The sequence below is a fragment of the Pogona vitticeps genome, chromosome 2, assembly GCF_051106095.1.
Source record: "Pogona vitticeps strain Pit_001003342236 chromosome 2, PviZW2.1, whole genome shotgun sequence".
In the NCBI taxonomy this organism is placed as follows: Eukaryota; Metazoa; Chordata; class Lepidosauria; order Squamata; family Agamidae; genus Pogona; species Pogona vitticeps.
This window is the reverse complement of record NC_135784.1, coordinates 93,103,283-93,128,191: the sequence shown is the minus strand read 5'-3', so window position 1 is coordinate 93,128,191 and position 24,909 is coordinate 93,103,283. Positions and strand designations below refer to the sequence as shown.

The 24,909-nt window shown below is 41.2% G+C and overlaps 1 long non-coding RNA gene across 1 annotated transcript; it reads left to right on the top strand.

Moving 5' to 3' along the window:
* The first annotated feature begins 10,726 nt into the window (after nucleotides 1-10,726).
* On the top strand, nucleotides 10,727-22,373 carry LOC144586805 (uncharacterized). The gene is made up of 2 exons (XR_013541844.1): nucleotides 10,727-15,580; nucleotides 18,562-22,373. It is a non-coding gene; the product is annotated as an uncharacterized LOC144586805 (long non-coding RNA).
* Nucleotides 22,374-24,909: the final 2,536 nt, after the last annotated feature.

Genomic DNA, 24,909 nt, shown 5'->3' with positions numbered 1-24,909 from the left:
AATTTATGGGAAATCGGTAATTGAATCTCAACTGCTTTGATAAATCATACCATCTCATTACCCAAGACCAGAGTGAGGAACATAGCATATTTTTTAAAAAACTGCAAAATTAATACCTTTGCCATAATCGTCCACGATGTGCAACTCAATGATTTCACAGGTCTGGCTGCTTTCCCTTCCCCCAAGACTTGAGAAAGCTAAGCTCCTAGGTTCTTAAGTGAGGCTATAAACAGTGCAGTCAAAATCATTTTAAAAAATGCTGATAGGCAAGGAATTGAGTCCAGGATATTGCATAAAGTGAGCCATAAAAATCCTCACACTCCAGATTAAAGAGGCCCAGGAAGAAGATGGCAGGAGAGATGTGGAGCTTGTAGTAGAAGGGGTTATTCTGAACAACAGTGGACTATCAAAGATTATTGTTGAGAAAACAGCTGGTGAAGCTGCTATGTAGTGACATTTTTAGTCAGATTTTTGCTTTATTTTCAAGTCATAAATAGTTCAGGTAACTGTCCCTTTCTCCAGCAATTATTGTTCTGGAGTACAAGAGTAACTGTAGGTTGGCATTATCATTAAATGGGATGCTACGGTGACCTGCAAACCTTCAGAATGCAGAAAGAGGTAGTTTCTCTTCCCTTTTATTATTCATATTCTTAACATTAACCTCTAAAAATTATTTAATATTCTCCTTAGGGGTATTTGAGTGTCAGTTTCTCCCCAGTCCAGTTTTTAAGCAGCCCAACACATTGAAAACATCACATCTACATTTTCCAGTCTCTTAAACACAAACAAGTGTATTACTGTTCTCCTTTTTCTTTTTCTTTTTTTTGTGACACTTTCTTGCCATGGTACAGTTTTCTTTTTCTGCTCCACCTTCATCACTCCACTCTTCTTTACAGTCCGTCCAAGACTGGTGAAGAGTGGAGTTTCAGACATCCAAATTATACACCCCCAAAATATAAAGCCCTAAACGGGTTAGGACCTGGTTACCTAAAGGACCGCCTTCTTCCATATGAGCCTGGCTGTCCTCTAAGATCAGGCCAGGAGGCCCTTCTGAAGGTGCCATCCCTGAAAGAGGTGAGGGGGATGACATGACAAATAGGGCCTTCTTGGCTTTTACCCCCCAACTTTGGAACACCCTTCCTATAGAGATCCGCCTGACTCCAACACTTTTGGCTTTTCGGCGCCAGGCAAAGACCTTTCTGTTTAGGCAGCATTCTAATTAAATAGTGTTCTTTAGCTGGCCATATGAGCAGCAGGAGTTATTAATATTAATATTTTAATGATTGTTTTTAATATAGGGTATTATTATAAGTTGGAGCAGGAACTGGCAAGCCACTCCAGTATCTTTGCCAAGAAAACTCAAGGCTAACAGAAACAACAATTAGTATAATATTGGCTATTTTTAATGTTTTTAATGTTTTTCAAGTTTTAATATTGTTGTATGCCACTCCGAGACCATTGGTAATGGTGCGGCTAAAAAAATCTTGCAAATAAATAAATAAATCTTCAAAGAAATATAAAAATTTTGCCCAGGATTCAGGCACAAGCAGCACAGGACAGTCAAACTGAATCAAAGGCAGGAAATGGGTGGGAAGGGGAGGAAATGATAGTGCTCAGCATTTCTCCTCTCTGCTGCTCCAGGAAATCTCCCTGTCTGCCTAGAGGTCCCACAGGGAATTCCCCATTGGGGTGAAATGTCAAAAACTGTGGGGTTTGGAAAAATTGCCACCTGCTCGTTATATCCGTAGTCCCTGTGGCTAAGTTCACTTACTTTACTGAGTGATCTGTTTTGAATTCTAAACTACTCTCAGTCTTGCCCCAACCATCCGAAATTTTTTTTACAACTGTTTCATTCTTTAATATGTTGCACGTGCACACACTTACAAACAAATATACATCTCTCTGTGTATGTAGGTGTATTTCTGGAAGGTCTTGTCAATTAGAAAACAGTCTCAGTGCCCACAGGACACACCCACTCTTGCGTTAGAAGAATTTCCTTTGGGCGCCATTATTTTACTGCAGTGCCTTTAATATGTTAAAGTCCAAAAACTGGTTATGTGAATAATAACTTTCTTCTTAAGAGCCATCAAGCCTTTCTCTACAACAATGTACAACTGTTTGGTAGCAACCCCTCCTCCTACATCTGTAGGACAAGTCCTGAAACCACCAACTTTTCATACTAAGAATGTGCCACTAAGATATAAATTCTGTCATGGTGTATCAGTCCCCACTAATGGAACTTCAACTTGCCATCATCATCACTTGCCATCTTGCCCCCCCCCAACAGTATGAAATACTAAGGAAGTGAATGGAAATGAGGAGGAAGAGGAAGAGGAGGGGCTCTCAAGAAGATGGACAGAAAAGCAGGTAGCAATAAGAATGAGGAGGATTGATGAGGAGGAGCTGCTCACTGGGAAGGTGAACAGTGGCTGCTGCTTTTTCACCTTGATGAAAAAAGTAGTTTTATCTCATACTGTAACAGGGGGTGCTTCAGCAAGACCTCTGAGAAATGATGACACAAGGAAAACTTGTGTTTTTTTTTTCAGGAAGATTTGGCCTACATTTGAGATGGACTGGCCCTTGTTATAGTTTCACATGGAAAACCACACGGCCTTCCTGCTTTCGCATGTGTCCTGTCGGCAAGTCAAATTAAACCTGACAGTTTCACAATGTGCTTGAATGTGACACTAAGTGAAACTTCAGGGGGCACCGACTCAGGTGAACTGAAACAAAATTGGTCTTTCAAAGTGTTTAAATCTAAATACATGGATTTTGCTCTCCCCTGGGTGAAACAAATCCATGTCCTTAAGCAATTCTGGAGTATTCTAAATGTGTGCATTATTATTTAAATACAGCTTGGAAACATACTTTCAAAAAGTAATTCAGTCCTGTTCTATATTACAGTGTTTGAAAGTAATTTGCTGCTGCTACTAATTGCAGTGTTCAAAAAGGAACTTGTTACATCACTTTCCTATTACTTTCTGTTGCATTTTATGGAGTGGGAAGCTTCAAATTCATGACAGATTTACATAATGTTTAAAAAATGCTTCAAAATGCCCTTTAGAAAAATCTTCGGGAAGTAAGTAGGAACAATTACTTGTTATACTGGTACAGCAACTTCATTCTTGCTTATGAAATTTAACTTTCTTAATCCCCCATTATTCCCCCCCTACCAAATAAATTACTTCAGAGCTTTGTATTTGACTATTTGCATTTATTTGCAAAATGACCCCCAAGGGTTTTATTTGGGAGTAACAAAATGGCAGCAATAGCTGCAGGTTTGCTTGGTTTCTTTCCTGTTCATTTCTTTCTGTCCTTACAGCCAGACTATTCATCATCTATGGAAATAAGGCAAGATATCATAGTTTTGGAGGAAAGTTTTGCCCGAATTTCAGAGAGCACATAGCGAGATCATGATGCTTCATATATCATGTTGTCAGGGCTAACATCTGTGCTGTTTTTCACAATGAAATAATTTTTTTCTAAGACCAGCAAGTGCACCACTATCTTACCATAGGATAATGGATTGCCCTTGAATACTTCAGACAATGTAACATGGTAAGTGGGAAGGCTGTATGCATAAGCAGAATGTTGAGGGTTTCCTACCAAGGATGCTGAATGTAGAGCATCAGCCAAGACTAGCCTGGGTGTTAAGTAAAGTAAATAAATCACAAACTGGAATGGATGAATCCTGAACAAAGTGTTTGTACAGAAATGGAAAAGGTGAATTCCATATTTGGGGTTATTGGGGAAGATGCTGAAAACAATACTGCTATTTCACAAAGGCCATATGGAAATCTATGAAGCAACTGTAGCTGAAACCTATGTATAGTTCTCTTCAAAACAAAACAAAACAAAACAAACGGTTGAGCTGGAATACATGTTAAAAAAAAGGGCAACCAATATTATCAGGGAGCTGGAGCAACTCCTGTATGAGAAAAAGTTATAATGTTTGAAATGATTTTGCATAGATGAATGGGCTCCATAATAGGCATGTATAAAATATATACAAAAGACATGCACAGAATTTGTGTTCTTGGACTCTTACTGCCAAAAGTCACCAGGGCCTCATGGCCTGTCCAGTTACAACTCTACATACTCCTAGTACATATTGTGGAAAAACTGGGTAAGATGTTTTTTCTCACACCAAAATAGAATGTGCAAAATACATGGAAAAGGTAAAAGCCAGAGTGGGACTGAATGTTTCAGTATAGTCACTTGATAATAAAAATTGGTGCCAAAACTGTTGTGATGTGATGGACATACATTTGAACCATATTTAGAAAAATCATAGCCCTGAAATATTTTTTTAAACTGCTTAACATTCCCAAGTTGCTGCTCTTGGCCATTTCCCAAAATAAAGAATGTTTGTCTGAAATGGATACTGAGTTCATCCTACCCAGAAGTTGCTGTTTTCTGGAATACAGAAGTATACAGTATCCAGAATGGTATTGGAACCTGTGGAAATTTTTGTGGCTTGTTGCATCTCTCCAATTCAACCATGCGTTGTTGGTGAATGTGGTTGGTTTGATTCACTTAGTAGTTGGCACTCTGGACCATTCTGTTTCTCTTCTGGTTGGTTTAGGGGCATTAAACACTTAATAAAAGGGTAAGGTTTTAAGGGTTTAATATCCAAAATATTGTGATCATGTGTATGATCACATCCGAATAGCTTATGTGTCAAGTTTTATTCTCATATGCCCATTCCAGCCTGTTCTCTTCTGTTTCATCATACATCTACATCTCCGTCTATGCCTGTCTGTCTATCTCAAAAAAAAAAAAAAAAAAAAAAAAAGGAGAAGGAAAAGGGAAAAATATAAAAGAAAAAGGAACTAGATGAGAGTGTAAAGATGTGTCGCTGGAGACTCAGCCAAATGTCATCCACAATACGGTATTCCTAATTGCTGCATTCAGCTGTAATAACCAGACAATGAGAAAAGATGCCGAGAAAACAATCAATTTATTTGAAATGAATTGTTAAGAGGAGAGCTTTACAGACACGGCAGTCCACCAGAGAGACAGAGAATGGAATTCTAGATCCAATCACGCCTGAACTTTCGCTAGAGACTAAAACTGCTGAACTGAGCCTGTTGTACTTTGGGACATCATGAGAAGATACAGTAATGATAGAAAAAGTGAAGGCAGGAGGAAACAAGGATGTGTGACCTAATGTGTGACACATTGGCTGAACAAAGAAAGCTGTGGCCCTGAGCTTGCAATTCACTTCCACAAGACATGATGGCTTTATAGCCCTCTTTCAACTCACTTGTTCAATGAGTCTCTACGATTCTGTGACAAGAGGTACCAACTTAGATCACTTCAAGGGCAAGTAGACAAATTCATAGAGGATAAGGGTAGAAGCAGGAACTAGTTGCAGTGGCTATAGGCTGTTTCCAAAATAAAATTCAGCATGCCTCCAAATGCCAGTCACTGGCAATAACAGCAGGACAAGGCTGTTGTCCTCATGTCCTGAATGTGAGCTTCCAGAGATATTGGGCTAAACACTGTGAGAAAGAGATATTGTGGGCTAGAGAGGCCTTCTGTCTGTTCCAACAGGATTCTTATGCTCTTATGAGTGGGGATGCAAAGGAGGACCGTGATCATTTGTACACTGTTCAGTCATATAATACATCAGTGGGTTAAACTGACAAAGACAGCCAGGAATGTAACCAAACAGTAATTTATTCATGAGGATCTTGTTACAACTTAATAATAAATTTATTTGTTTACTACACAGTTGGAAAAGCATGTTAATTCCTGTTGGCCATTTTGATTCTACAAATTTCCTTCTGCCAGTGTAAATATTCTTTCTTTTTACCCAAATCGGATTCCTGTGTTCTCTGAATAGGGCCCCATCTGTTCATCAAAGCAATAAGGTCAATGGTACAGAATAATGTGGAGCAACAGAAGAGGACATATCATTGAATTCACTCTGTCAAAACTGACAAACCTGTGATTCGTCATCCTTGTGCAATGTCCTGCTTCCCGCTGGGATTTTGTTTTCTATGAACAAGAGCTTGCTACAATGGAAAACAATCACTGCCACATGGAGGATATGGTTCATTAATGTATTATATGTGCATGGTGGAGGGAGTGGGTGCGTCTGTTCTTCTGGTACACTATTGTAGTACTGTTGCATCTCAATCAGAGATGGGGGAAATTCCTTTTGGGAGATTACAACTCTCAGCATTCTTTGGCCAGTATGCTGATAGCTGAGGTAATCTAGAAGATATTAAGGATGAGAGAGAGAGAGAGAGAGAGAGAGAGAGAGAGACTGTTGCCATGTCTAAGCTAAGCATGAACTGGGGACATTTCCGTGGATGATACTCAACTTTATTTAGATACCACCTGTCCCACAATACATCATGCTCAATACAGTTCATAGTGAGTTAGTTAAGGGTACCCAGTACCTCACAGATCAACATCCCACAGAATTCATGTTAAGAATTCTAATGACATTGCCCAAGTCAGACTTAGAGCAGAAAGGGAGGAAAATAAACAGAATGACCACAAGGCATTGAAAGTGGCCCCCTCTCCTAAAACAAAAAGAGATCTTCCCATTAGGGTTCCATGTCTAAAACCAAGAAGGGTTCCCTTCATCCCCATGTCTCTAGGGATGGCACGCCTGAAGAGACAAGATGGGAAAGGCTTCTCTTTGGCAGATGCCCTCATTACAGTGATAGAGTGCTAAGGACTGCATCCTGCCATCCACACCAAATGCAGCAGTGGTTCCTGCCATGATGATGGGATATGTAGTCAAAGAAATTTAAGATGGAGTCAGACAGGTTCTGTGTGAAGATGATTTGGAATGTGTTTTTCTAAGTGCTATGAAAATGTTTGTCTGAAGACCATTACAGCATGGTTCGAGATAAGCTGAAGGTTGGAAAAAGAGGCCCGTGGAAGACTCAGCATTCTGAGCTAATTGGAGAGGAGATTAAACACCTGAACTTTTGTGAGAATTAAGGAAGGAGGAAGATGTTACAGCCCCTTGAGGCTAATTGGTTAACAGCCAGAATTGTCAAGAAGAAGGGAGGAGTTAGAGAATGTAGAAAATGGACAATGGGTTATATGAAAGGAATTCAGTTCAGTGGAGTTCGGTTAAGTCTTGTTCTGGGATTCAATTCCATGATGATGGTTCAAGTATGTGACTTGAAGGAGAGAGAATGTAAGTAAAGAGAAAGAAGGAGGTGCGGCTAGCCCACTGTAGCCCACCTCAGCCCAGCTTAGTAGAGTTTATTACTTTAATGGTAACTAGTTATTTTATTTAACTGCAATGTAAAGTTATTTTATTTAACTGTAAACAGATTTATCAACTGTAATGGTAAAGAATATGTTCTTTATGCTAAAGCTTGTGCAATATAAACTGATTCTATGAAACTTTATTTTTCTATTAAAAATTAGTTATAAAAATCCTTACAAAAGGACTGGTCTCTTGAACAGCAGGGTCTGGCTAAACCCAGGAGGTGGAGAGGGCCACAAACTAGCTCTCTTTAAGAGACCTACCTAACTGAGCTGTTGTGAGTTCCAAGGAATCACAAAGCCCATGTGTTTGTACTTGCAAAATACTTGGTAAAAGTAAAACATTCTTTTAAGGTCAGACTTGTTCAAAGCGCTTACGCTACACACTGCTGAGGTCTTGGGACTTCCCCCAGCACAATGGTGGTAGGTAAGTGGCCTGTCAAACTCTCTGACTGAATGCTAAGCACCCTTTAGGGGGCCCAGGGCACCACAGTTCCCTTTATGAAGGCTTCTAGAACAAAGGATGCATGCATGCATGCATGCATGCATACATACATACATACATACATACATACATACATACATACATACATACATACATACATACATACATACATACATACATACATACATACATACATACATACAATCTCTGTCCAGCCATTATTACTTCTGGTAGCAACTTTTCTTTTTTTAAAATTGAGAGGTGAGGAAAGGCTAGATGGAAATTGCTAAGCCCTGAGAAAAAGCATGAAGCCTGCGATTCTGCTCACTAGCAGTGAACTTAAAAGTTGCATTTGTGTTTTGACACAGCACCTCTTGTTGTTGCACAAGCAGGGCTTGCTGTCTGTGTGGTGCTTACGTTTGCATGAGGAGGTCCTGGATTCCTCCTTTTTGATACAGTGAAAATGTGGTTGGTTTATTGTCTGTTGCACATTAGTTTGACTGACTAAAGATCCCAGCCTGTGTCAAAATCCTGTTGTTTGTTCCAAATTGAGTTTATCATCTGAATCAGGGGAAATTATCTAAAGGCTGACTTAATCAAGTTTTATACTGGTTCCTAGTCTGTCCTAGCAGGGCCTAAGGAATGGATATAGGTCCAAGATAAATTATTGTCTGTGTTAGCCCAGATGTACAACTTGGGATGTGTTGAGTACTGTAATATGATAAAAGATCTCTACAGATACATGACAAGATCTTATGATGTCAGAGTACACATCATGTGAAAGTTATCTTTTCCAACAATGATTCCTCAAACTTTCCAGCCTGTATGGCCCATGGAATTCTGGGAAATAAAGAGTGTAAAAGTGACTTGAAACAGACTCTGTTAGTCTGCAGACAACCCAAGTTTTGTAGCTTATATAAGGGCATTATCCTGCAAAGAGCAATGACATGTGAACTATAGCTTAAGGTATCATGCAAAAAAATACCCAGCCTTGCATTGCTGGCTGCTTAGCCAAATGTAACCAATTCACTGTGAAGATCTGTTCCAGTTTCTGTGTCCTGATTTCCTCATACAATATATCAGCCAGATTCCCTTTTACTGCATAGAAGGCAATCACCGTGTAGTCATTATAAACACTATTTGAGCAGATTCACACTTTACTTTTGAACTCAGGTAGGAAAAGAACATGCTTAATTGGCAAAAAAGCAAGTACAGTTGTCAAAATGTCATAGTGCACGTGGGATTCAAGTGGCCGGGTTACGATGCCTTAAACACAGAGAGCTGTTTAAAGAAGCATTTGGCCCTCATTCCTTTTGTGCAAAGAAATCAAGCAACTGAAGTTTGCAGTCCTGTACCCACATAGGGGGCAATTAGACAGTCCAATGGTATTGGGCTGGATTGGGTTAAACAGGGCTACTTAAGGTTGCATAGGGTTATGGTATGTCATTTGGGATGGTCCTTTCAACCATATGCAGGGATCAGAGAGTTTCATGGTGGGAAACCACACTGCAGTTCAATCAACCCTATTTAGCCCTTCCTTTCTTTAGGGGGAAAGAAGAAAAGAAAAGAAAAAGTAAACATAACAACAAAAAAGGGTCTCTTCTGACATCTGCAGCCCCAGACTGGAGGAGGGTGAAGGGGCTCTGCATTGCCTTGCACCCACCTGTGTACTGCAGGGCTAGTGAGAGACTGCACTGCCATTTCCCACTGCTAGGGTGGGAGGTGCTCAGCACGTTGAGAAGCTGTGCATGGCAAGTCAATGCTGTTGGGATCTATTCATCCACTCCAGTCCTCTTGCCATTAGGGAATTGTGATGGGAAAGAAGGTGGAACTCTGCAAATTCATTGGTACCAGGCATGACTTTTCTTTGGAAAAAAAATCTTCTTGTGCCTTCCTGTGTCCCCCTCCATAGAGCAGCAGGAGGAAGTCTTCTTTTTTAAGATAGATAAATGCAGGGCTGAACTAAAACCAGTAGTGAACTGAATTTTTTGCTTCTTTTCTGTTTTCCCCTGTGGGAAGCTTTCAATTTTCTAATAAGTCAGCAGCTTAAGCAAAGGGACTGATTAAGCCATCCGTTTTGGTCTAGTCCTGGTGATCACACATGCCAGGACCAAACCAAAATGGAGTAATGCACTAAAACACACATACCAAAAACCTAGCTCCTGACAGGGAACCAGAAAAATGTGGGTAGGCATGAATCAGAGATGGGCTGGTTCTCAATAGCACATGCGTCATGTGGTTGCCAGAAAAAGGAACAACCAGAGTGGACAATCTGTGGTACAAAACTCTGCTTGATTGCACCCTGACATGGGAATAACACCACCTAACACAGTGAGGTTTGTGTGTTTAGTCGTTTAGTCGTGTCCGACTCTTCGTGACCCCATGGACCAGAGCACGCCAGGCCCTCCTGTCTTCTACTGCCTCCCGGAGTTGTGTCAGGTTCATGTTGGTTGCTTCGCAGACACTGTCCAGCCATCTCATCCTCGGTCGTCCCCTTCTCCTCTTGCCATCACACCTTCCTAACATCAAGGTTCTTTCCAAGGACTCTTTTCTTCTCATGAGATGGCCAAAGTACTGGAGCCTCAGCTTCAGGATCTGTCCTTCAAGTGAGCATTCAGGGTTGATTTCCTTTAGAACTGATAGGTTTGTTCTCCTTGCAGTCCAGGGGATTCTCAAGAGTCTCCTCCAGCACCACAATTCAAAGGCATCAATTCTTCGGCGGTCTGCTTTCTTTATGGTCCAGCTCTCACTTCCATACATCACGACAGGAAAAACCATAGCTTTGACTATTCGGACTTTTGTTGGCAAGGTGATGTCTCTGCTTTTCAAGATGCTGTCAAGATTTGTCATCGCTTTCCTCCCAAGAAGAAGGCGCCTTTTAATTTCAGGGCTGCTGTCTCCATCTGCAGTGATCATGGAGCCCAGGAAGATAAAATTTGACACTGCCTCCATATCTTCCCCTTCTATTTCCCAGGAGGTGATGGGGCCAGTGGCCATGATCTTAGTTTTTTTGATGTTGAGTTTCAGACCGTTGAGGTTTACTGATGTGTATAGGACTGCACTGCTAACCCAGTTATCCAGAATGTTTGTTTGCTTGTTTATTTAAATAACTCTATAACTTTATCTGGGTAATCCTAGGACTTGCAGTCCCCACAAGCCATTCAAAATTGATGGCATCTTTTAAGCAGCTGTATTTTTGTACCATGATATAAAGTAGATTGTTCCTGTGTCTGTCCATGAATAAGACAGAGTGAGAACCACAGCTGTAGTGCTTTAAAAGAGACTTTAGCCCTCTCCCCTCCAAATGCCTGTCTGGAATGTCCTTTGCTTCAGAAAACCCTAAGAGCAAATTTAGGATGGCCTGCATAGATGTCTGTGTCATTCCTCTTCGGCTTGCTCATTTCTGCCTCCTCCTTGTCTTTCATGGGTAGCTTTTTAGAATGCATTTAGCCTCCCCAGTTTTATCAAGGTCAAGGTCAATTTCCAATTATCTCAATATATGTATGTGTTGGAAAAAAAATCACATGCTTTGGTCTTTTCGTGTGGCATCGTAAGGCACTGTTGAGACAATAAAGCAATGTGCAGTGAGACCACACAGCAGGCTTACGGTGTCACAGCAATGAGGCAACCCACGTTGATCAGCTCTCATGAAACCGACTGCTCTAAGAGGATGCAGCAAAATGTGGTCCCCCAACAGCAAGCCGGGTGAGCAAAGAAATGCTGAGGGATTCGTGGCTTACTTTACAACATCTTCGTGTTCGCAGATGAAAAGAAAAGAACACGGCAGTGGGTCTTTTCTCTGTTCTTCACACGAGAAGTTCATTTTCATGATTTATTTGTCGTGCATCCAGAATCTACTTCGCAGTCGTTAATTAGTAGCCAACAGCCAATTAGCTCTCCAGGTAGGCAAGTAGAGTGGGCTAGATATTTTATATCAAGGCCGCCTCTGGCGTATAATGTTCAGTGACCCATAGCCAGGAAGGAGTCCTTGTGAAGAACGGCATCTGATAAAGAGTAATTAGGGAAACAGCCTGAGTGGATCAATTGTCTCCCAGCTCACTTTCCTTGGTGACATTGTCTGTAATTTCTAACCAGCATTTGTCATGTCACCCTTGCTTATGTTGTCAAAGAGAACTGTAGGTAAGAAAGAAATCCCAAGAGCAACACAACATCCTTGTGTGTCCCATGTGTAAAAGTGAAAACAGGAAGCAAAGAGATTATGCTGATGACTCTAGAACTGTCACTACACCATTGGAATTTCATAACCTTTAAAAAAGGTCTTTGCCCTGAGGAGCCTACAATCTCAGGGTCAAACTGGATGATACACTCCACCCATATTTAGAAGCAGTGCTCCCTGAAGTGGTGAAGGAGGACTCTGCCCCAGCACCAGGCTGCCTTCCCCCAAGAATTTTTGTCCCTAAGCCAAAGGTCAATAACACGCCCTAATTCCACCTACCAGAGCTGACAGTGGGAAAAAGAAATATGGGATAAATTGGGGTTCAGACAGTGAGAACTGAGAAAAATAGATGAAATAAAAATCACAGCTGTATCTGTTACAAATAGCAGTCTTGCATGCACTAACACTGGGTATCAGTGGGAAGGGGGTTTTACAGCCTAATGAGAGATTGTTCTTTGCCACTAACATGATGGGTAAAGTTCATTGCCCACCTGTGCCATTTCAGGCAAGCTCCTGCCCCCTGTTCCTGATTGTCTTTTGTTTCCACTGTTTGTTGATAGCGCCTCTTCTTCCTCCAACCGTCCTCCAAGCAGTTAGCATGCTGGAAGATCCCGTTCCCTGCCTTATTTTTCTTCTGATTGTAACTACAGATGGTAACTGTAAGTAAAGATATCTTTTCTACTTTAAATGCTTGTAGAGTGTTTGTGTTTCAGTGTCATTTGTTTTCTGCTTTATATTCTGCTATCTAAAAGGAATAGCCAAATTCCTAGAAATCCTCTCCATCTCCGTTTTCTTCACAAATTTCCCAATTGTATCTATTTTTCCAAGTCGGTTAGGGGAACGGAAGCAGATTTCCTCCTTTGCCAGTGATGCACTCTGCCACAAGCATCCGGAGCTAGGCACTGAAATTAGTGAGCGCTTAGAACAAACGAGTCACTGATTTGGTAAGGGGGAGAGTTAGCAGCTGCAAGGTCTAAAGCTGCATCATGGTCCCTTTGAGTTTGTGAGCAGGAGCAAGTGCAGAGTTTGAGTAAACAGGGGTGTTTTGTGTGAGAGGGGAAACAGAGGTGCTGTGTCACCATCTACATGGGACAATTAAACATGGATGAAAAGGGAATTGCTCCCATGACCTGCAGTAACTATGCCAAGTTCATCTTCAAGCCTGAAAATGTCAAAACGTGCAGCTGCAGCAAGTGCAAGCTGGTTGCCCTGCTGGAAGAGAAGATACAACAGCTTGAGGCTCACCTCTGCATGCTTTGGCTTGTCAGAGAAGATGAAGTGTTTCCGGGTATAGCAGGCTAATCCACATAGGAACAAATGAGGCTGCCAATAAATAAATAAATAAATAAATAAATAAATAAAAAAACCACCTCCAAGATTTTGCAAACTCTGGGTAGGAAGATGTAGAATCTTGTGCTGCAGATGTGTTTTTTTTCCATCACTTTTTCCTATTGAAGGCCATGGCCCAGGAAAGAAGACAAGAATACTGGAAGTGAACAACTGGCTGCATAGACAGTGTTATGGGGGGGGGGGAAGGTTGGGCTTCTTGGATCATGGTCCACATTTCATAAAGAAGCAGCCCTAGCAAGAAAAAGGCTGCCTCTCATATGGGTTGGGAAGAACATGTTTGCTAAGAGTATTGTAAACCTGCTCAGATGGACTTTTCCTGCCAGGGATGGGAATGTTTTGCACAGAATATGTTTATTGTTTATTTTTTATATGTTTATTTTTTAAGCGTATGTTGTAAGCCGCCTAGAGTGGTCACAATTGACTAGATAGGCGGGGTATAAATGAAATAAATAAATAAATAAATAAAGAATGGATAGATACCAAATGCTGGACACAAGAATGTTGGTAGTGTACCAGAAAGTAGGTACATGGTACAAGAACCACCAATGAATGTGAAGCACGTAGTAATGAATGAGTCATAGTTCAAAATGTCTCTACAAATGCACAAACAAGATGAGCTCTTAACACAAGAAAGCAAATATGATTTGATTATGTAATGATGGAATGAGACTTATGACAGGAATGCAGGAACTGAAGAGTATGACTTATTCAAAAGAAATAGACTAAATTGGAATGGAGGAAAAACAGCATTATAGGTAGAGGATCTGTATACCTGCAAGGAGGCCCATGCCATGACTTGAACCACGGAAGGCTAGTGGAAGGTATTTGGCTTGTAACTTCCTAAATCAGATAACAGAGCATTCAAAGAAGAGCGAGATGGTACCAAGGGGAGATTCTCACTAGCTCGATATTTGTTGCGTGCCCAGTTCCGCAAAGAATGTAAGGTGTAACAAATATCAACAGCTTCATTATACAGCAGGTGGAAACGTGACCAGGGATCAAGTATCAGCACAGCAATATGAAAGAACTGCTCAGTGAGGTGAAAATTGTGGGAAGCAAACTCTTTGGATACATTATACTAAGGAAAGGGAAACCTGAGCATTGTCTGGCCTTCATTCTGTACCCTTAAGAAATACTGGCTGAAATCCCATTCTCAAAATTACTCAACGAGAAATTCACGAGGGATGAGAATTTCTTAAACTTGAGTCACTGAAGGCACCATCAAAAGCAATTCCTTTGAAAAGAACAGTGGAAAGCAACAATGAGAAGAAAAGTGGGAATGAAGAAAGAGGGGTGAGTGCATAAGGAACTTTTATATGTTGGTTGTTGTAGGTTTTTGGGGCTGTTTCGCCGTGTTCTGGTTCATACGGTTTAAAAACAACATGTATAAGAAAAGGAAGGCAGGGTACATCACCAAGCACGAGTACAAATGATTGGATAATATTTGGAAGAAAAGGTTCAATAAAGTTAATGCTCCATATGAGCTCAGATTTACAAAAGAAGTTAAATAAAACAAGAATTGTCTTTTTTTCAGATATGGTTGGAGCAGAAGGATGTGGTTGGCCTGTTGCATGGAAATAAGGGAGAAATGCTAATAGGAACAGAAGGAAGTAGAACTGCTCAGCATCTGCTTTGCTTCCATCTTTTTTCCAAAAGGAAGACAAAGTTCTACTGAGCAATTAGAACAAAGGAGGCAGCGAGGTGGCTGCTGCTCAAAATACTGTTGTGAGAACACCTAGGTACTTTAAATGAATTTGAACTACTTGGGCCAGATGAACGCCATCCAAGCATACTAGAGGAAAGTGCAAATGAAACCCCAGGATCTCTGGCTAGAATTTTTGAGGATTTGGAGAACAAGTGAAGTCCTTAAACAGTGAAGGCAAGGAAAAGTTAGCGCCATCTTCAAGAAGAGGAGGAAAAAGATCTGGACAATGAGTACTAATAACCAGTCTGCTTGGCATCAATACCAAGACACACTCTAGAACAACATATTAGAGAGATAATCTTTCAGTTTCATCGAAAGTTGTTTTAAGTCATTGTTGCTTTCTGATAGTAAGATAGCTCCATCTGCATATCTTAAATTACTGATGTTTTTCACCAATTTTTATCCCTTCTTCATCTGAATCTGGCTTTCCCTATGATACCATGTTCTGTGAAGATATTGTACAGATAAGACTGTTAAACAGCATCTTTTACTGACACCTTTGCCTATAGAAAACCATTCTGTCTCTTGATGTTCTGTCCTAATGGTATCTTCTTGTCCTCAATACAGCAGATACATCAGCAGATGTTTGCAATATGATATCAAGTGCCCTCTTCCTTTTTGGAATCCAGCTTGAACTTACCAGCTATTTATTGTTCCATATAAGGTAAAAGCTTTTGTTGCAACACTTTGAGCATCACTTTGCTTGCATGGGAAAATGAAGCAATGGCCCAATAGTTACTGCACTCCTTGGCATTTCCTTTCTTGGGGATTGGAATGTATATTGAATTTTGCCAGTCTGTGTTCTATGAGAGGTTATCTGGACTTACAAACATCAGTGTCACCCATCAATATGAGGATGACACCTGACTCTGTCTCTCCTTTCCATCTAAATCTGAGGAAGCTGCTTCAGCTCTAGATCAGTGTCTGATGTCAGTACTAGACTGGATGAGGGTGAATAAACTGAAACTTATCCAGACAAGACAGAGGTTCTCCTAGTCTGTTCAAAAGCAAGTCAAGGAATAGGGCTGCAGCCTGTGCTGGATGCTCCCTCTGAAAAGATAGGTCTGCTGCATGGGGGTGCTTCTGAATCTCTCTCTGAGTCCAGATGCCCAGGTTTCAGTGGTGGCCAGGAGTGTCTGCACAATTAAAACTGGTGTGCCAGCTGCATCCATTTCTGGAGATATCTGATCTGCCACGGTGACTCATGCCTTAGTTACATCCTGAATGGATTACCAGGCTCCTCTGGAAAGTGTTCAGAAACTTCAGTGGGTCTAAAATGCAGCAGCCAGATTGCTAACTCAGGTTGGTCATAGGGATCACATAATTCCCCCGTTACAGTAGCTCCACTGGCTGTCAATCCAATTCCAGGCTGAATTCAAGTGCTGGTTCTAACCTATGAAGTCGTAAAGGGCTTGGGTCCAAGCTATCTCAAGGACTCTCCCTTCATGAACCTGCCCAGATGTTAAGATCACCAGAAAATGCCTTTCTCTTGCTCTCCCCATGCCTTTCTCTTGATCTCTCCTGTATCCTGTGGGGACACAGGAGAGGGCCTTTTCTGTTGCGGCTCCCAGACTTTGGAACTTCCTCCCACAGGAGGATTGGCACCATCTTTGCTGCCCTTCCACAAGCAGGCGAAGACTTTTCTCTTCAGGCAAGCTTTCATGACTGCCTGAGTGGGGTTTGTTAAATGTATTGCTGTACTTTACTGCTTTGAGTGTATTTTGGTGTTGCTTTTGTTTAAAATTTTTAGTAATATTTGTTTGATGCTTTCAGTATTGTATACTCACTATTGTTAGCTTGACATACTGTCTTTTAATCATGTCTAAGGAAAAATGAGGGGTAAAAATATTTTAAGTAAATATTCTTGTTTGAATTTGAAAGATTCAGCCTCTGTGGCTTGAAATTGTTCTATCAGTATTCCAACTACCTCTGGTGATTTATTTCTTCTTAGTTCTTTCAGAGCAGCTTTCACTTCACTTTTATAACTGCGGTTTTTTTTTTCATAGGATTCCTCTTTAAAGTTGTCTGTCGTTCTTTTATTGCTTCTGTATAGGTCTCCAGGATACTGTTGCCATGTTCTCATTGTTTTCTCTTGGTCAAATAGTTTGTTTTTCTCTTGTTCATTCAGCATTCCTAATTTAGGCTTAAATTTCCCTTCCTTGAATCCTCTAGATCTACTGTTTCCCTCCCCCCCCCTTTTGTTTTGTTTTCTGTTTCTTTGCACTGGTTGTTGTAATAGTTTTTTCCCCTCTTTCTACATGACTGTTGCAGAAAAAACTACATTTAGAGTTGTGACCTTCTATCACCTTTTACTTTTGCTTCTTGTCTGTCCTTTCCAATTTAAAGTAGCTTGCAAGTCATCTATTTACCAAAATGCTAGATTAACAAGTCTGTGAAAAAAGATAGAAAAAATGGAACAGGAAGGGAATATGAAAGCAGACCTGGGCACTAGGTATGGGGAGGAGAGAATTCCAATGCCACCCAGTTTCCTTGCTGCCCTGCCTATTTCACTGCCACTGTAGCTGGATGGAATGGCTTCATACAAAATGGCTGCAAACCCCTTCATGCCAGATCATGTGATAATACCACTCAAATCAATTCAAGTACATTTGATTTCAAAAAGGAAGAAGCCCCAGCAGCAGAAGAAAAAAGTACGGATGAGAGGGAGAAATCTCCAGGCTGATTCTGTAGTCAACAGTAAATAATGAGAATCAAACTATCCCAATCCAGGAGCATTTCCCACACTATTTATCAATGTATTTGTCAACACTAAACATTTATTCATTGTTGTCTGCTACTATAGCTAAGACTGGCACACATTTGTAAAATAATTGCCACAAATAAAACAAACAAGGAGCAGAAAACATTGGAATGCAAAAGCTGACAATGAAATCATATGGATGTTCAGTAAAAAATGGACAAACAAAGGAATATTTTAAAATTATAATTAATTCATGGCACCAATGTTATCTTCCTGTGCACTTTAGAAAAAGCTTTAGTAAATGTAACAATGAAAATGTATGTCTCAGATTTTCCTTGCAGAAAGGTAAGATGTTAGTACAGAAGTGATGGAAGGCATGTTCACAAAATGAGTTGCTTCTCGTAAGATGTTCCAGAGAAGTCCAGAAGATCCTGTTATCACAGCATTGTCAAGCTACTGCTATTTATGTTACTATCTTTTACTAACCTTTCCCATTAAAAACTGAGTATTTGGTTTATCTCCCAAAGTTTATGTTTCTGCAGGCTCTTAAAATGAAGATTTTTGTCACAGGAAAATAATTGCTTCCCAGCACCTTTCAATTATTCTACTTCTGTATTTTGTAAAAGGAGATAAAACAAGTGATTGTTTCTAAGTTAAGTGACAAAAGATGGATGCGCAGGTGTATTGTGTTCCCAAACTGAATCAAGGCTTTATTCTGGTTTCTCATGGACGATTTTTCTTTCTCTCTATCTCTCCCCTCCCCCACTATGATAAAAGGGAAGCCGAAACTGGATTCAAGTGCAACCTTCCTTTACAGACGCCTTATGTGGGATTCTGCTACTGCTGCCATGAACTTCATTCAGACTGTGCAACATTATAGTGTCAATCTCCCACTGGATATGAAGTAATACCTCTGTGTATATCTGTGCTGATTTTTTTGCCAGATTGCTGGAGGCACAGGTCCCCCTGCGGTCAGGTGTATTGGTCAATGGAGTCCTGCTACTGTAGGCAGTAGGGCCTGCTCCCGCCATCAGGCAGAATGAGACAACTACCCCAGAAGACAGACAGTGGAAAACAGCACCAACATTCCTTCAGATGTTGCTCCCAGTCTTCAGCTGTCAGAGGACAGGGCTCTGTGTTCCATACAGATGGACACGGATTCCTGAATTAACCTGCCCACTGGCAGCATTGAGGTAAGATCTCAGTGTGGCTGGTTTCTGTACAAGGAATGAAGGAGGGCATGATTTGAATGGAGGTGACACAATATCTTGTGACAGGCCAAGTAGTAAAGCCTTTGAGGAAAAAGTGGTGTTTCTCCCTTAAACAAGACACATGCAGGTTTTTCAAAAATATACAAATACTTCTGAAGAGCTTTTGTGAAAATAGCAGTGGTTTTTCTCATGAAGCAATGGTGGGCAAGGTGTGGACCTCCAGATGTTGTTGAGTTGCAACTGTGATTCTTGATCTGCTCCTTTCCCTTCTATGATCACAGGTACCTCTCTCATCTGCAATTGAGAGATCTTTGCAGGCCACGCTGGTACTTCTGGCTTGACCTCTCACCTGTATTGGGAGCAGAAGGAGGAGAAGGGAACCTCTTAAGCTCCATTTAGTCCTGCCAGTCGTATTGTCTTTCTTTCAAAGTTACTCCATATTTTAATATGGCCTACTGATGACAGACAGAGAGAAAACTTCTGACTGCACTTGGAGGAGGAGGAGGAGATATATAGAGGTTAGTTGTGCACAGACTTGTTATGTCTCTTTCACAGTTTTGAGTATTTACATCAGGGGTGGTCAAAGTCCAAAGTTGGACTTCCTGCCTCTACCAGCCTCATCTCACATACCCAATGGTGAGGAATGCTGGAAAATGGTGGTTCAACAATCTCAGAAGGGCCACATTTTACCCACCACTGATCATGAAGCTGCTTAAGGAAAGAATCTGGAGAAATGGTCTGAAGTAGCATTACTTCAGATAACACTCATTTCCAACTACGTAACTCAGAGATGCTGTGGAATTTTTTAAACCAGTGCCCGGAGGCAGCTTTTGGGTGGTTGAGAATGAACCAGCTGCCTAGAGTGGTCTTTCAGGCCAGATGGGCGGGGTATGTATAAATAAATAAATAAATAAATAAATAAATAAATAAATAAATAAATAAATAAATAAATAAATAAATAAATAAATAAATAAATAAATAAATAAAAATAAACCATCTGATAAACCATCCGGATAAGATGGAAGTCCTATGAGACCAGCTATTTAACTGGTTTTACATGACTTTGACCTCTCCTTGAAGTTCACTTGAAGTTCACTTTGACTCTGTATTCCCAGGGGAAGTCCAGGTGGCCAGTATTTTTCTAATGGACTGAGGCCAGTGTGCAAAATGAACCCCTGTCTGGGGAATAGTCGCTTGCACTGGGTTTGGACGAACCCCACAAGCCAAGCCAGACTGTGCTGCTTCTGACTGGTTCTGCAGCTTCCCAGGATGAGTTGGGCTTCCCTCCAAAGTAATCAGAAATGAAGCAAGATCCTGGCCAAAGCTTCATAAGGCATTCAGGAATAGGAAAGGTAGGGGAAACGCACACACATTTTAATCAAAGTTGTATACTAGTCATTTTGGCACCTGGGACAAGAGGCACTGTCTCTCACCCATTCCAACAGAAAGCATGGATGTGGGTCTTCTAGTGAAAAAGGAGGGAAAGTGCAGTAGTTTTCAAAAAAGGAAAAGGGAAAAGAATTGGGAATTACGACTATTTATTTCCCTAATATTTCGTAATAGATTCACCTCTAAATTTTGGTCTCATTATTTTGGTGCACTGAGATCTGAGTTGCACCATCATAGTTACAGCCCTGATTGAAATATATTGCAGGTTTTTATTTCTGCTAAAATATATATTTATTTATTTAATTTCTATTCCGCCCATCTAGACCCATCTACTCAGGGTGGCTAACAACAAGTTCATAAAACAATAACAGTTTAAGATAACAACAACAATATAATATGATTAAAAATGGCAAAAAATTGAATTAAATAGTGACAGGAGGGAAGGCCTGCCTAAAGAGCCAGATCTTGAGCTTGCTCTTAAGTAAATACCCAGAGTACCTAGAGATCCTGGAGACAGAGGGAGACAGAGAGTGAGTTGACCATCTGATAGAACTACCTGCTACTCTGAGGAGATCCCCAGTTGCTGTGCTTTGAGGTTGGGCAAGGGTGGTACCACAAGACAACAATTCTTGCAGTTCCACCACAATTCACTTAAAAATAAAAGAGAGAAAGAGAGACTGAACTTGAATTTGAAGCTCCATAATTTCTTCATTCTTGCAGCTACCCTTCTAAAATTTTGCAACTTTCTTGCCAGGAGACACCTCTCTGATCTGTGCCATTTTCATGTAAATTGCCTAGCTTAGGACTTCAGCCAAAGATAATTAGCTCCAAATTGATCCAGACTGAATCAAACCTCCCCCCCCCCCACTTTTCCTGAAGTGCAGATTAAATCTTGCTGTTGGTGCAGATTCTTGCTGGAAAGGATGGGATTTGTTTGCATTACCCATGCAGTAGTGATGTTTTTGCTAGACTACTGAAATGTGGTATATCTGGGGTTGACTTTGAAAACAGTTCAAAAAATTTAGCTGTTGAGGTTTATGGATGCCTGAATGTTGGTGGGGGCAAAACGCTCTGACTACACTAGTTATGAGTGTATTTCCAATTGGAAGTTGTGGCTATATTCTTTACAACTTGGTTTGGGACAAAGTTACTTTATCTTCACTCCTACCAGTCTGTTCATATTTTAAGAGTAGCTGCATTTTTCCATCTCTGAAGGCAATCAAATGGCGCAATGTACAAGAGAAGGCCTTTTTGCAGTGCCCCCACAGCTCTGAGGTGGGCTGTCATATGGAGTTCATCAGGTTTCAGCTCTTGAAATTGTCAGGTTGACCCTGGAGATGTATGCTGCTGTTGTTGCTGCTGTTTTAGATTTTAGCACCGTCTGGGCTGGGTACTTTTATCATCAGTGTTGGATTGATTTTGTGTATATGTGTGTTTTATTGAGTTGCAGGGCTTTTTATCATGTACACTGTGTCCTAGAAATATTTTGAAGAAACTCAAATAAATAAAACATATCTAAAAACTAGTGAATATATTGTTTGGAACTCTTCCTTCCTTCCTTCCTTCCTTCCTTCCTTCCTTCCTTCCTTCCTTCCTTCCTTCCTTCCTTCATCTTGTATGTATCATTCTCCAGGCATCCCAAAAAAGACAGAGGCCTTGTTTCATTTTAGGTGAAACACACACCCCTTTTGCTTTGTAAGCACCTGCGCAGTGCAAAATTTGCCATAATCCTTGCTAATTGTTTTTTTGCCAGAGCTGTATCTAGTTATTTTCACACCTAGGGTAAGTGGCACCATCTTCTACCATGAAACTTAGGCATGACCTCCATAGAAAAATAGAAGATTGTGGTGTTCCCCTGAAAAAAAGGCAAAATTTATGCTTTCCAGGAGAAAAGCACATCTAGGGCATGGAGGCATTATTTATTTCCTTAACAATCACCAGTAGATTCACTTCTACTCTTTGGTTTCCCTCTAAATGTTTGTGCCTTGGGGAAAAGCTGCACTTGTTTCACCCTTAATCAATGAATACTTTGACAATGACTCATCTAGATTTTTAAAATTCAATTATCTGCATTTCCCAACAAAGCAGATTCGCTGCTCAGAGACCACTGTTAATGGCGTGGCTAAAAAAAACTTGTAAATAAATAAAAATAAAAATGAATAAATATACCATCTCCCACTTGCAGTCTGAATTGAGATGATATGTGATACCTGGAGCCTCCCTCTATTGTTAGACGTTAGTAGCCAGTATCGAAAAGGATTATGGAATTTGTCATCCAAAACAACTGAAGGGCCAAAGTTTTCCACTTATGCCACAAGAACTTTAGCTAAATGTTCACCCTATGGTCTTAAAAACATTGGACCTAAATATGCTGTAGTTGAATAGTAAAACCCAAAAGTTCTAAGCTTCTGTTCTTGAGATACAAATCATTGTTATATTTGACATTTTCATGGAAACACATTAAGCCCACCATGTGATGTTAGCTGCGACATGATGGAATCTCAGCCTTACATCTAGAGTTCCAAACGGTTAGAGATGTGGTTGCCTGGAAGGTCTTTATGATGAGTCTTCATTGTACTGCAGGTGCAACATATGGAGGAATGTCAGTTCCTCTGTTGGATGAAAGCTGGTCTAGAAGACAGAAGGAAGGGAGAGCATAGTGATATTGTTGATGGTAAACTGGTTTCAGGGGGAACATAATCGGATGGAGAACATTGCTTTTAGATTGACGAGGAAGGAAGGGCATTTATTATGCCAGAGCCAGATGTCCTTGGTGCAAGCAGAACGCACTCTGACATCGGTCTTAGGGTGGTGCATGCTTGCAGTGTAATTACTGGTTATTAACCAAAGTACATTCTCTGAGATCCTATCCTAACAATTTTTAATGATCCAGTGCCAAGCTGCATGGATTTCTTTTCCTGTCAGCTAGAGATTGCTTCACATTTGACAAACACATTCTACAACACCATCCTTCGCTTCATCTCATTTCCACAGAGAGCACAGTACATGATACAGGGGGTGGGGGAGGTGGGGGAGTGTCCTTCCGTAATAGAGAACCTGATTATTATTTTTAACTGTGCAGACCCTTCTAGAGGTGTGAGGTGAAATGTGAGGGCAAACGCAAAGCCATTGTTCTCTCCAGGAACTTTATAGGCATTGTAATGATGGTCTGAAGATGGACTGCAGTGGTCCTGGCAGCATTGCCTTCAGCACACAATGTATAGTCAGAGTTACATTTCCATAGCAAAAGCGCACATACTAAAAGCCTTGGCATTGAAGGGGAATGGAGAAACAATGAAGCCCAGGGTCTTCTCTGAAAGCATTTGGCCCTTTTGAACAAAACCCCCCTTTCTCTTCTCTTTGTTTTCCCACCACCACCACCATAAAGAGGGGAGCTGTGTGGTGGGGGTGAGAGAGGGGGCGGCTGTTGTTGTTATGGTAGGGACCCGGCTTTTCCTCTGCAGTCTTGTATTCAATATTCCAATCACCTTGCAAGTCAAGAAGCCTGGTGGAGCTTGCGGTAGTGTCAGAGTGAAAAACGAGCCATGGCGTCACGCTTGGCCAGCTGCTGGCTGTCGGTTGCAGATTGAGTGCCACGCTGCGGCATGTTTGGTTTGATATCCACCAATTCGGTGCAGCATTTGGGGGAGGCGCTTTTATTTCTCCTTCTTCTTTTCTATCAAGGAGGAGCGGGGGGGGGAGAATCCAGTGACAAAGGATGTGGAGACCGGTGGCCATCACCCCTTGTTCCAAACCTTTTGCTGCTACCGACATGTTGTCATTCATTTGCACCAAAGGCAGAAGATGAGGTCCGAGACTGCATGGGGTATTTCTGTTCCTTCTCTCCCTGCATCTCTCCCCTTCCACCACCTTCACACCCACCACCCCCGGGCATAGTTTTTTCATATCGATTCCTATTTTTAACTTGCTTTCCCTTCTGTGTTTTTATTTATTTATTGGGTTCTGAGATTTTATGTCCTGGGGGTGTGAATGGGGGAGGGATGTAGCAAAGCTACAAAGGAAGCCTTGAGGTCCCTGTGTGTTTTGCAGATCGGCTAGCTGGACAACGGTGAGATTTCCCTGTCAGTGAGTTCCATCTCATGAAGGTGGAAACCTCGTTGCCCACCTCTGCACAAAATCAATCAGACCGGTAATATGCTTTCATCCTCTGTGGGTGTTTGTGCATTTCATCGTGGGAGTGGAAGGGTTTATTACGAAAGGGAGGGAACGGCAGCCAGATCTAGAGGAAGGATGAATTTTGGAAAATGTAGAACGGAGTCCTCATGTCCATCACCTTGTCAACTTACAGTTGTTGCCATTTTGTGATACCACTACTCTGAGCTAGTGTAGCTCAGTGCGTTGGAGTACCAGACTGCGGAGCCAGAGGCTGGGAATTTGAATTCCCACTGTGCCTCTTGGGAGAGTGGCTGGCCAAGATTACCCAGCATATGTGCAGCTGATGGTGTTATGTGCCCTGTCACCTCCCAGAGAGCCTTTGGAAGGAGCAACTGGTAAACGACATCTGAATATTTCATATGTAGGAAACCCCAACAATATGTTGAAACTGACTTGACTGCACATGATTATTATTAATTACTGTACTGATCCTCAGCTCTGTATATCAACTTGTGCTGAAGTCACCTAACGGCAACTAGTCTTCCTTGTACCTCCTGCCTTAATGAAAGCGAGTTC